The following is a 13,054-nucleotide window of genomic DNA, read 5'->3' as shown; positions in this document are numbered from 1 at the left end:
CACTTAACTTTTGACCAGAGCTGGGCAGAATACTTTCAAAAAGTATTTGAATACTAAATAGTAAATACTTTACACAAATCAAAGGTATTTGAATACTAAATACTTTTACGTCCAGCACAAGCGAATACTAGATACAGATACATTGAAAAAAATACTTTAAAAAAATAAGTATTCAAATACTTTAGAATGTATTCGAATACTTTCAAAAGTATTCTAATACTATCAAAGTATTCAATACTATCGAATACTTTGAAAAGTATTTCATTACTTACTTTGAAAAGTATTCGAATACTTGTCACTCAAATACATTAAAAATTTAAAATAGTATACTAGATAAAAGTCTTAATACTACTTAAAAATCAAGTTATACTTTGTATGGGGTTAGCTTTTTTTTATATTTCTATTGTTATATACAAATTTAAGGGGAGTAAAGCGTATTATTATTATTATATTATTATATAGGAGGTACCTACCAGGACCTTTCTTATACCAGTTATATCCTTAAGAATACGTGTACCAGTTTTCAAAGCGTCGTGCACATGATACGTACGCCTTTCTGAAATTAATCCTAGCGATTTTGGAACAGATCCATTTTTGACCATCCGTTTGTCCGTGTGCATGATAACTTGTTTAGAAACGTGCGATCGCTTTGAAAATTGGTACACATGGTCTTAAGGATATAAGAAAGGTCCCTATTGGTTTTAAGTTACGTAGACTATCGAGTCAAAAAGTTTTACTCCAGGATCGTTCGGTATTCAGTTGTATCGGACTTTTATATTTGATTTTGTGACAATGGAAATTTTCCCTAAACATTTCTAAATTGTTCTCAAACATTTGAATAACTGCCTTTTTTTGAGGCCGGAAAAAAATTGTCTGAGATCGACCGGCATTTTCTTATAGAATTTGGCCCGTAGAATCGATAATTTCAAACAGTTTGAAGATTGGGCTACTAGATCAAAAGTTACAGCCCTTTGAATTTTCTTTCGAAATTGGTTTCTAGTCTATAACTTTTGATTGAGAAGTCTGATCGAAAAAGTACGAATTGTTTTGGATTCTACGCACCAAAATTAATAAGAAAAAGTGTTTTCTCGAGAAATTTTGGTGTAGTCGATTTTTGGTAAAAAAGGAAGGTTATACACTGCCTTTTTTTGAGCCCGAAAAAAAATTGTCTCAGATCGACCCGGAAAAAAATTTTCTTATAGAATGTGGCCTGTAGAATCCATAATTTCAAACAGTTCCAAGATTGGGCTACTAGTTCAAAAGTTACAGCCCTTTGAATTTTCTTTCGAAATTGGTTTCTAGTCTATAACTTTTGATTGAGAAGTCTGATCGAAAAAGTACGAATTGTTTTGGATTCTACGCACCAAAATTAATAAGAAAAAGTGTTTTCCCGAGAAATTTTGGTGCAGTCGATTTTTGGTAAAAAAGGAAGGTTATACACTGCCTTTTTTTGAGGCCCGAAAAAAAAATTGTCTCAGATCGACCCGGAAAAAAAATTTTCTTATAGAATGTGGCCTGTAGAATCCATAATTTCAAACAGTTCCAAGATTGGGCTACTAGTTCAAAAGTTACAGCCCTTTGAATTTTCTTTCGAAATTGGTTTCTAGTCTATAACTTTTGATTGAGAAGTCTGATCGAAAAAGTACGAATTGTTTTGGATTCTACGCACCAAAATTAATAAGAAAAAGTGTTTTCCCGAGAAATTTTGGTGTAGTCGATTTTTGGTAAAAAAGGAAGGTTAAGTATTCAAATACTATGCGAAGTATTCGAATACTTTACGAAGTATCCAAATACTTTGCGAAGTATTCGAATACTAAATATTTGTGAAAGTATTTGAGTTACAAATACAAATACTGCTTCCATAAAAGTATTTAATTACAAAGTATATGAATACTTTAAAGGATTTGAATAGGTACTAAAAAGTATTTACAAAATCGAATGCCCAGCTCTGCTTTTGACACCCTATATTACAGAAAACAATGATTTGGAGTAGAACTTTAATGGTCAGTGAATTATTTTCTTATGGAGGCACTTTCTAGTCCAGTTGCGCGAAGAAGTATAAGGGTTCAGCCTTCCTGACCCGTCACTGCTTCAGGACTGAGCGATAATTTGTTACAGATGGAGACAGTTGGGCAATTTCAAAGAGACGTCCACAGTGGCCTGCACCCAGATTTATGGAGATTACAATTTTAGGAAGGGACAAGTTTTCTACAGAAAGAAGGTCATGAACTCGAAAGACTTGATGGAGCTTCACGATGTTGATGGGGTTTCAAAAGCAATGATTGGATGCAGGGGTACCATTACAGGAACTGACAAAGGATTTTGAAAGGCACAGCAGGAACGGCTTGGAGGTGTACTCGGGAGTGCAAATGAACGCGGCCCTCCAACAGTCACAATTAACAAAAAAATAATTGATAAAATTAGAAGTATTTCTGATATAAAATAAAGAAAATGCACCACAAGAAAATAATTCACATCAGAAACGAAGAAATCAAAGCCCTGCTCCAAGTCATTGTTTTCTGTAATATAAGGTGTCAAAAGTCGAGTGACATTTTAAGTAAGGCTTACTCGCATCATGTTCTTTTGCTTCATTTTTGACAGTTGGTCAAAACATTGGCGTTAAAATTGTGGAAACGTTCCACGAAAATTTGCGTTACAAAAAACTGCAACATATCTGACACGTTTTGACGTAATCTCGAAAGTTAATCCAATGTCAAGTACTTTGCCTTATATCATTGGATTCTTAACGAAACAAGAAATCTATGTGTATACGTATATGTAAAGCATACGAAAATTTAAAAGCCCTATATCCACATAGACATTATTTGTCCTTCAACTCCAAGAAAAAGTTATGCAATGCTTTAGTGTCAAATTTTAACTTTTGTGATACGATATATGGGCCATTTTTGGATGCCGTAAGCATTCGTCGCAAACAAACTGTTCAGAACGACTGCGTTCGATTTATTATTGGTCATGAGCATGTTTCCAAAAAACTTGCAAATGGTTAGATATGATGCAGCGAAGAAAACTAGATGCACTTTGCATGTATCACTCCATAATCACTACATGCTTTCCAAAATACCTTCATGAAAATATCGAACCAATGTTCATAATATTAATATTCGTGGAAAGGGGTTTTATTATCAATGCCAATATTTAAATATAAAACAAAAAAAATGTACCAAAGAACTTTCTCCTACAACTAACTTCGCTATACAATGCCCTCTCTACAGATTTAAAATTATGCCCTTTAAAATAATTTAAATAAAAAATACGAGGGTCTGTTTGGTGTCAGTTGGAGAAAATTCAGTCAAAGAAAAAAGAAAAAGGAGCGAGTAACGAGTTTTTAATACATCCTTTTAATAAAATGGTTGACGTTTCGTATGTTGACTTTTTCAAAGCGTTGACAAGTGTTAAAATGTTGTTTTATGTGCAGATCAAAATTTTAAAACATGTCCTTTATAGTTAAATAATTGTAAATTAATTTAAGTGGACATTGTGTAATGAACCGCAAGGCGATCCCCACAATGGGACAGTTTTTGTTTTGTAATAATATGTAATTGTTACCCTTGTCAAATTTCAAACTCTAACTCGCACAAATCTCCGAAACTAGTCACTTTACGTTAGTCATCCCACATATCTTACATATAATAAACAACATTGCGTTTTAGTCTTACATCATAAACGAATGAAAGCAACACCATATTATTTAGTTACGAAATTCTTGACAGACCAGCTTCCTAGCTCCAAGCAAATATTTGAAAAAAAAAACGGTTTTGACAGTCGTATATCCTTTATGCCAAAAATCAGATTAATTTGCTGTATGTGCCGCTTTATTACTAAACACTAAATTGTTTAAATTCCCACAGAAAAATACAGAATTACAGAATGTTATACCTTAAACAATTAATACCTAATTATGGTCAAATGAAATGGTACATAATTGAAAATTGTTTTGTTTTGGATTCCTTCTATAGTTTTGTTGCATCTTTTTCTTAACACAGCACTCAACGCATTTTACTTCTGCGATTTTGACGCACTTTTCGTCAAGCATACCTACGAAAATTAAAGTGCCTAAAGCCTCAATTTGCGTCGCGTTTGCATCCTTTACGTGCGATCTATTGTTAATAAAATATTCTGCAATTGTTCCCCTTAGAACACTAATTTTCTCGACGGCCATACCGCTTGGGAACACCGCCTGCCGTTGAATCTGTTTTTAATTTTTGCTCATGTTTGTCTATTGATTTTAGATTTTATTTTAATGTCACAAGGCAACTAATTGTAATTCCTAATTAGAATTAATTTTTTTACTTTGATTTTTTCCTCAGTTTTTTTGTAATAAAACTAAAAAAGCTCATGCTAGGAAGCTAAAAATCACAGATGATATTTATTTATTTAAATTTTCAAGACTTAAAATTACGCATTTTTGTAGTGAGAGAGCTGCACAAAACATCCATAAGAAAACTGCCAATTGTGATATGGTTAGAATGTACTTTAAGGTAAGGCAATGAACATAAGATGGGCAGGCCACAGCGAAGGTTATGATAATCCAAAATGGCGGTGATTTTTAAAAATGGCTACCCGTATTTTATTTTTGATCAGTTTTCTTTGATGTACATCATGCACAATACCGTTTTATATTAATTCAAATATTTTTAGCCCCAAGGCGAGGAATTTTAAACCATGCATTTATCGCATTTATCAGTACTTCCAAAAAGGCTACGGCTATGTTTTTCATCTATGGTTGAAATTTCAAAGAAATACCTATCTCAATAAATAAAAAAGTTGGCATTGTGCAATCTACACATTCGCGCATCTTATTTTTGCAATATGCGATGTTTGCCTTTACTAGAAGCATCTGTGGTTAAAATTTCAAAGAAATATCTTTATAAATAAGGAAGTTGTCACTGCGCAGAATCATTAAAAATTGATATAAACGAAAATGCAGTAGTAGCTTTCTTGAAGAGCATCCATGTCTTCCAAATAGATTTTTTGGGGCTTTCCGGAACTAGGAGTGCTATCACAGCCTGTGAAAGCGTGGAATCTTGGTAAATCGATAGCCTTTTCCATCGATCGCGAAAATTACATCTGCACAGAATTAACAGAGAAACAAGTTATGAAAGGCGTCGATCTAAACTATTGTTTTTGTTGGTATTAGCAAAATTTCACGAGAAAGTGAAATAGAATTGCAGCATACAACGTAAATCTGTCAAACATTTCCGGAAAGTTATTTCACTTTCAACTTTAATGAAATAACTTTCAGCGTTGATCTTCCATATTTTTTAGATATGTACGGTTTACAGGACATTCACAGTTGCCCTTTGTGTTTTTCTTTTATTTCGGTCAAAATGCAAAACTTCATCAACGTTAAGCTATGAGAGGCTAATTAATTAGTTTTACCTTAAAATTAACGTAAAACTCAAGTGACTAAGCTTTTTTTTAGACTTACTTTCAACGTGTCGCCTTTATTGTAATTATTCAACAAAAACGCTGGCGGCTTGTTTTACAGATCAGAAGGACGTTTTCAAAGCGAAAAAGAAATCGCAGAGACAATTCTTGTAAATTCAGAACACCTTCTGCCCTTAATTGTAAATGGAAACCCTCGAAATGATATGCCTGTTATCAACACAATCTTATTCAGCTGGACATGGAAAATTACATTGGGAAAATGCTGAACGATCAAGGTATTTTGTTAAAGTGGATACAAATCTCAAGAGTCTAAATTCTTGTGAATCAGGTTCAACCTTCAATCAGATACGAATCTCCTTGTCGTACAAAAGAAACAAAGAGGGTTAAAAAGTATAAGTTGTGACCTCATTTCCTTTATTTATAGCAAAGATAGAGCAAGGAAGGCAATAACCCTTACGAAAATGCCTTTCACTTAAAAATTCGTCAATTTAACTCCGTTTTCCTTACCTTTTACTGCAAATGGAATTGGTAAGCGCTTTGGTGGACCAAATTTGGACGTGTTAATGCGCCAGAGGCGTATACACATCAGCAAACCTCGCCAAATAGGAGAGTCCATAAATACAATTTTAATAAGGTTTGCTAGCCTGTCCTCTGTTAAAGCATAAATATTAAAACCCCAACTTCGGTGTGTTCCTAGCATTAACGTGCAAATCCGTTAGAGAGCACCAATTAGTGTGTATCTAGAAAGTTTAGCTCCTTACAACTGAAAGGAGATGTTCAAGTGTTTAATGTCTAGGTATTATTAATGCAAAGCGGATTATATTTAATGCATGGGGCATCATCTCGCCAATCCATCTGCAAACGCCACAATCATATGCAACCCTCCCCTGGAACGTTTAGCTTCATCAATCTGTTTAGAAAATGCAGTTCCTTTGCGCGCAATGGAAAATTAATTAAAACAGGTAACTGCGGCAACGTCATAATTCGGAGAAATGATTATATGCATCGCTAAGGGTCGGTATAATTAAGGGGGTAACCGTAACTCGGTATAAGGTGGGAACGAAGTGAGGCATTAACCTTTTGTTATTCGGGGGTAGCTAATGAGACACTGCAGCAAGAAGAATAATTTCGGACGAATGTTAAGACGACAGTTGTTAAATGGCAGCCATCCCTGCGAACTTTCCCCGCGATGGTTCGGGCCACGTTTTATATGGAAATGTTGTCATGACATGCTTCGTTAAAGTCGTAAAATAGCACCGCAGCGCCGGAACAGGGTCGGACTGCATTAAAAGGGTAAAAGAATAATGTGGTTTGCATGTTAAAAAAGATTAATTAACCTTTTTATCGCTAGCAAAATAGCTTCCACTTCTGCTCTTTTGAACTGTCCATTTGATCATCCTATTTTAAATTTATTCATGAAATAGTCCCAGGTATGGTGCACTTACGCCCCCTAAAAACTTCGCTAATGAAACGAAACCCCGCACTTCGACGCAATCGCGGATAATGCGCACGTTCCGATAGTAAAAAAGGAAAAGTACTCGAAACAAGAATTTGAAATTTTCATTGCGACCATATATACGTGCGTACTATGAGCAAGGATTATGGGACGCAGTATATAAATAAATGATTTTTATAAGCGTCATCAAACATAGTAACTATGTAGCCACTTTTCATAACATCAAAATCGTAACTTGCCTTAATGGCGTTTCCACTAGGGACGAGCTTTTTTCACGAACAGATGTGGCCCAAAGGAGACTTTGCATACCAAAATATAAGGCGGTAAGAACTGTAGAAGTTCTTCTATTATTACACGTTCTTTTTCTTAATAGGCACCCTCTTTACTTATGCACGAATGTGAATGGGCCAAGCTATATTTTGGTACAAATCGGTACCTAATCTTCTGCTGACGAACCGATATGCAATCAATAATAAAATGTGCGAACGTAAGAAAACAGGGTGAGTTTTATAGTGTTACAAGGTGATATCTAGAAAACGGTTTCAAATATTTTTATGAAATGTTAGTGACTAAATACGAATAGGGGTGGACATATTTTAACATATTTTTGTAATTTTTTCTTTCTCAATTTTTAGGGAGGAGGAGTGACTTTGATATTTTAACTAAAATGATGCACTTTAGTTTTTAAAATTCGAATCTACTTAAAACTCTACGTATGTGCTAATATTTTTTGTTTAATTGCTTCTATGGTTACTCAGCTATGGTTATTTTAGATATTACAATTTAAAAACTTAATTACAAATTGTTCACGTCTGTTATGCTTAAGAAGATGTTCAAAATGTCTAGCTGGGGATTTTTTCAACATAAAAATAATCCAATTGCAAGTTTTGGCCAAGCAAAGAATTTCATTAATTTTGCTCTTATACTCGGCATTTATTAAGGATCCTCATGACCCGATCATGACCATTCAGAATTTTGGTTGTCCGTCCTTTTGCCCGGTTGATTGTCGGTGTTCTCTGTAACTCTTAGCTAACATCGCCAGGTACTTTTTATACCTTTTCATTTTTGTCACTCCGTCCGTCCGTCTGTCCTATAACTCTTTTTAAAAGCAACCAATCGTGTTGAAATTTGGTGTACGGGTACTACGGGAGAATAGAATAAGGTAGGATTGATAGTATAGGTTAGGCATGTCAAACTCATTTCTGATCAAGGGTCGTTTTAAGGTTTTCCACATATAACCGCGGGCCACATCATAAAAAAATCCACATTAAGATCATTTTGATTTTTTTATTATGTGGATTGTTTTATTATTAACAGAAAAAGTGTGTCCTATTTTTTTGCATTCCTTTGCCCGATTACATTGATATATCACAACATATATTATTTTAAAATTATAGCCATGAATATTAATAAAAACCTTGTTTTTTTACGGTTTTTATATAGTAAGCCACGGGTTCATGAAGATTTTGATTTGCTTATTGTATCCGTGGTAACTAAGGCAACCGATACTATTCAATAAAAAGTGACTGACTGTAGAAACATGTCATATCAAAATTTTGAAAAATATGATATAATTATATGGAAAAATATAGGGTGTAATACATCAATGTAATCAGGATAAGGAATGCAGAAAAATGACGTTAAGATATACGCATTTAAAAGATACCAACTTTGGGTCAAGTCCGAGGTCAAGCCTCAGAAACGATGGCTCAAAAGTTTTTTTTACGCCACTGGATTCTACGTAAAAATATCTAAAATAGTCAATTTTTATCTTTTTCTATATTGCATGGGTAGTAAGATATGATAACATCTCAAACTTTTCGTTTTCACCCTGTAGCTCAGAAAAACGTAGCTACATTCACTTGTTTGTGTTATTAAAAGTTTCAATCAAAATAGGACACACGGTACAATTAAATTTTATAATCTGCAAAGAGTTGATTTTTCCAAAAAAACACTACCCTCATTTTACCGTCGCAAGTGTATTCGTATATGAAATCCCAAAGTTGCACCATTAGGGGGAAGGGTGGCTTTTTTATTTTGTTATTTACCCTCACTTTTATGATCGCCGTGGTAGGCCATCAATTTTATCAAACAGGCAAAGCACAATCTTTATAAAAAAAACTACGTAAATAAAAAGTTGGTAAACACTGGGAAAAATTTATAGGGAAGAAGAAGTAGAGCATTTTAATTTTTCATTTGTACTTTATCTTCACGTTGTTGAAGGCACTAGGATTGGGTAGTTTATAAACTTGTAATTATTTTTGTGTGTGTACATTCAAAAGTCGTTTGAAATCGCGTAAAGAAAAAATAAAGTGATTCTTTAAACACAATTTTCATTATCCTATCGGGGTTAGATTTTAGCTTCCTAGTTAACAATATGTGTTATTTGGACTACCGATTTTACATATTTCAATCCGACCAATTAAGTAAGTGAAATTAACTAAATAATTTTAGGAAATGTTGTATACGTGCAAATTTGCGTAGTGGCGGGGAGGCCACCGTATTGGTTTATTTCCTTATTATGATTAGTTATCAAACCGTTATTCAATTGAAGTAGGGAAAACCGTTTTAATACCAGAGGGCGCGTAGAGAAGACGCCTTTTGTCAAAGTTCGAGGCCCGAGTTGCGGTCCGTTGCAGACGCCCTTAGTTTAGTTTAGTTTCGAGGCCAAGTTTCTGTCCGTAGAAGTAATCTTTTTTTCTGCCGTCGTTTGAAGAAGTTTTTGTTGCCAGACGTTTGTAACGAAGTTCTTGTTATAAGAAAAAGGAGTTTGTTGTGCCAGCCGAGTATGCGGTAGCATTAGGTAGAAGAAAATTGTTATAAAGTTCGAAATTTATTTATCAACGCCAAGGCCGAGTATTTCTTGGTAACTGTTATAATGTTTGTATTTGAACACCCATGTTGGTTTTGGCTATTCGGACATTGTGATCGAATTGTATTTTAACAGGACTGTAATGGTTGTTTTTATTTTTGCTTTTAAAATACATTTACGTAAGTTGTGTGTTCATTCGGACCCTTAAACGACGAATAGTCTTATATATGCTCTATTACGATTTATAAAATTCCGAAAATTAAGAGAAATTAGCAAAAAAGAGCAAAATATTCGTAGCAGGAAAAATCCCAAATTGAAAATTTAATTTTCTAAATTTTGAGACACCACTTGGGTTTTTTTCATGAATAAAATATCTTTTAGCTCAAAATCACAATACCAAAAATCAAAGCATAAAGTGTTTTGAGTTTGTAAAGATTTTTGGTTGAAATTTGCATTAAAAATGATTTACAGTGCTAAACTAAATATTAAATTGAAAAAGGTCGGAGTGTAAAAATCATTCAGTTCCGTGTTGGAAAATTCTACGAGTTCCATTTGGTTTGTGAGCTTGAAGGCTTTCAATACAAATATTGGTTCAAATCGCAGTATTTACATTATAGGGCTCTCAAATTCCAAAATAATTAATGGAAAAGCAGCTGAGCTCCAATATCTAATTTTTCAGCTGAAACGGTTTTTCTTTACCAAAGACCATTCAAAAGCGTCCCTTCTCGTAAAGTTTGGACTTTAAGCGTGTGTCTAAAAAAATTGAAAGTTTGTATGTAGACAAGGAAAATCCACTTAAGCGAAAAATAGAGAATATAAAATTGTTCCAAAATTCAAAAATTTCAGTTCGCTTGTGTGCGTCAAAGCTTTGAATTCGAATTCTTGTTCAAAAAATGAAAGCATAAACGCACATTTTTTTAAAACGTACCTAATAGAGAAAGGTTAAATCAAAAGTCGCAACTAAATTTTGAGATTGAAATTATAGGACTTTAAACTTTTAAAAAATTGTACCCGGAGCTTCAAGATACGCATTTTAATCGAGATTATAAGTTCGCGGAGGGTTTTTCTCCCTCCTCGTAAAATTTGGGAGTCTACTATCATCATAAGCACCTATAGTACGGTCGTGCATCATTAATTGTCTTAACTATTCACATTTTATTACGTTAAGTACAGTTTTGTGGGTAAAATAATCGTCGGAACATGAGTGATAGCTGATAGGGCACAACTTTTTTTGGAAAATCTAATTTTAACTACCAAAAATAGCTCCGTTTCGTTAACAGCTCAAGTGTTCTCAATCCCTCTTGATAGTTTCCCGTTTTTAATTTGTAGCAAAGATCATACTAGGTACTTGCTGTTAGGAATTAAGAATGTGTTCTCCATATGCTACTTTTTTTTGAAAATTTCAAATGACAAATTAATGCTCTTTCCATTATTACAATGAAGTCGTTTTGTACTAAAACACATTTCATTATATAACCTTTTCCAGTGTTGTAATGTCTAAATTATAAGCTATTTTCTTGCGATGAAGAGGTTTAAACTGCCACTTTCTCTGCAAATTGCAAATTAAATAAACACAAAACAGCACCTGATGCTACGGACGGCACGTCATTTATCGGTGGATTTCGTGTTGTTCTAATACTAGTTAAAGAGACTCGTTTTGTCAAAGGTGGTAATTAAGACTACGTAAACTATCAGCAGCGCAGCCGTTACCCTTTGTTAACAAAACCCGTACGCGCACTTCGTATAAGTTATAGGTACAAGAAAGGGCAAGTGAAAATAAATGATCACCTGTAAAGAGTATCATTTCGTTACGCCCAAGAGGGTCAGAATGCCTCCGTTATTTATTTAAATGAAAACTTTGTTTTCTTTTAATCCTGTCTTCTAAATTGATTCATCGTTGCAGGAAAGTGGTTAGAAACTTCGAAAAAACGTTAATGAATACATTTCTCAACAACGGATGATGGCACTTTTACAAATAAAGTTTCAGAAGCGATTTAATGATCATCAGCGGGAAAGAAATGGACCGATTTGATAAGAGGGAGGCTTTAATTTGTCCGAAATCAATAACTTATTTAGATCTAACATAATAAATTTCACATTTTTGTAAGTCTTAAATTTCATTTTCTGCATTCGCTCGAACTGCGAAACGGAAGCCGCTAAAATAAATTTCAAACGTGCAGATACACTTTGAAATGTTTTTAAAAACAAAATGCCGGGAATAGTTCGCAATAGTTTTCATTTTAACCTCTCGAGCGAGGTTAATAAAACAATTTCGCCGCGTTTCGTAGGAAAAGTTTTCATTTACACCGTTTGTCTAGCCGATTTGGGGAAGTTTTGTTTTGAAAAATTATTTCGCAAATAATTCCAATTTAAATTAATTCTGGGTGGGTTTACGGGTAAACAAACGGTGCGCCTGTGCTCCGCATTTCTTTGTATATTTTAATTAATCGTAATTTAAGATTGTTGTAACGAGTAGGTCGAAACGTGTACACGCCGGGAGAGAAAGAGTAAATAAAGACTTTATACGGACTCGGTACTGCAGTCTTCGTAATTGGATTTGGGAATCGCCAAGAATGTAGGTAGCTGTTTCAGTAAGTAATACTGTAAAAACAACGAACGAAAGTAGGTTAAAGGTAACTTTAACTACCCGTATCGATTTACTTGACAATATATCTTCTAATTATAGGTGTCGTAAAAAACGTTAGGTATATATTTAGTTAATCATTAATTACGGGTAGGTACTTTTAGGTAAAACTGAAAAAGAAGTAGTTAGATCATTCTTACTTGCAATAATATCGAATATGACACTAATACCATTGAAGTGAAACGATCATTTGGTGCGTGAAATTGGCAAATAACTTGCTGGTGCAAATTTCGCGTGGTGACAATTTCGCATGAACAAAGAAGAGATATTCCTATACATCATACTACAACCCTATTGACTTGTTTTCGATACTTAGACAGCACCGACTGGAAAGATGGGCACCAACTAGAATATTTGTATGAGCGTCTTACTTTTCTACATAATATTCCATGAGTGAGTGATTGAAATCCACTTCAAAACCTGTGGTGGAAAATTTAAAGCAATAAAAAGTAGATCGCGGATTTTATCAGCACGTGTAGGACAAAGAGAAAATTTGACTCGCCGTCGACTAAAATGATTAGATGTAGCGTTTACGAAAGGACCTAATTAAACATTTATTAACTAATTATTTTCATTTGCGTAATTACGTAAAAGTATGAAAGAGAAAACCGCCATGAAGATTATAGACATAAATCCAGCAGGAGCGTTACACGAAGTTATAAATTCAAGGGATTAAAAGAACCATATTAACGGTCTGTGATTAAAGCAGGCGGAAATTTCGTTTTAGTTACAG

This window comes from Photinus pyralis, unplaced genomic scaffold, assembly GCF_008802855.1.
Source record: "Photinus pyralis isolate 1611_PpyrPB1 unplaced genomic scaffold, Ppyr1.3 Ppyr1.4_LG4, whole genome shotgun sequence".
NCBI classification, from domain to species: Eukaryota; Metazoa; Arthropoda; class Insecta; order Coleoptera; family Lampyridae; genus Photinus; species Photinus pyralis.
Note: the sequence above shows the minus strand (reverse complement) of the source record.